This window comes from Cebus imitator, unplaced genomic scaffold (genome assembly GCF_001604975.1).
Source record: "Cebus imitator isolate Cc_AM_T3 unplaced genomic scaffold, Cebus_imitator-1.0 Scaffold40, whole genome shotgun sequence".
NCBI classification, from domain to species: Eukaryota; Metazoa; Chordata; class Mammalia; order Primates; family Cebidae; genus Cebus; species Cebus imitator.
The window spans coordinates 1,135,614-1,136,560 of record NW_016107355.1 but is presented as its reverse complement, the minus strand read 5'-3'; positions in this window follow the sequence as shown (position 1 = coordinate 1,136,560).

Here is a 947-nt window from a genome sequence, read left to right as displayed (position 1 = left end):
CTCTAGTTTTTTTTCTCTCACAGTTTCCAAGAAGAAAGTTTTATGTTGCTCCAACAACTATCTATGAAACAGTGCTAGGAATGGCTACCTTTTGGGAATGTTGTGGGGGTTACCTATCATGTTCATGGACTTGGTGCATTGCTGAGTAAAAGGGTGATTATTTCTGTTTTTCTGAAAGTGCAGATGGAGCTTCCAGGAGATGAACTAGAACAAACTTATCAACTTTGCCTTCTCAGTGTAAAGGTTGGATTGTGCTATTCCTGACACATACTAGGCAGGGAGCAGCTTGTAATCCTTAGTTAAACCACAGGGCACAATTTAAAGGGGTGGAGTGGGGACCACAGGCAGAGGGTAAGCATTTGTAGCTTTTAACATGTGAGGCTTTAACAGTTTTTTTTCTGTTATGGCCACAAGCCACCTACTGGTGGCACTCACTACATTAGGTTTCTTAGAAACCTTCTGCGTCACATAATTTTCATTTCTTCCTGTATTCTTTGCTATTTCATTTCTTCCTTCCTGTATTTCATTTCTTCCTGTATTCTTTGCTATTTCATTTCTTCCTGTATTCTGTGCATAGTATTTTGGAAGAGAGTGACTTGTTATGACACTGGAGAGAACTGGAAAATCTTGTTACTAATGGACATTACTGTTAGACACTATGTCAGAGACTAAAAGATGAATCACTGGGCAGGATGGTGTACCTATATTGACTCAAAATGTTTTCTTTCAAAGATGGCTAACATTTATGGAGCCCTAACTATGTCCCAGAAGTTGCAGTATTTTCAAAACAACTCTGAGATGTAGGCAGTAGGTTGTTAACCAAAAAAAAAGGATTTAAAATTAAGAAAACAGTTTTGAGACAAAAAAGTATCCTAGTTAAGGTGAATCAGCCAGTGGTAAAGAAATGTCTAGGGGTGGCCGGGCGCGGTGGCTCACGCCTGTAATCC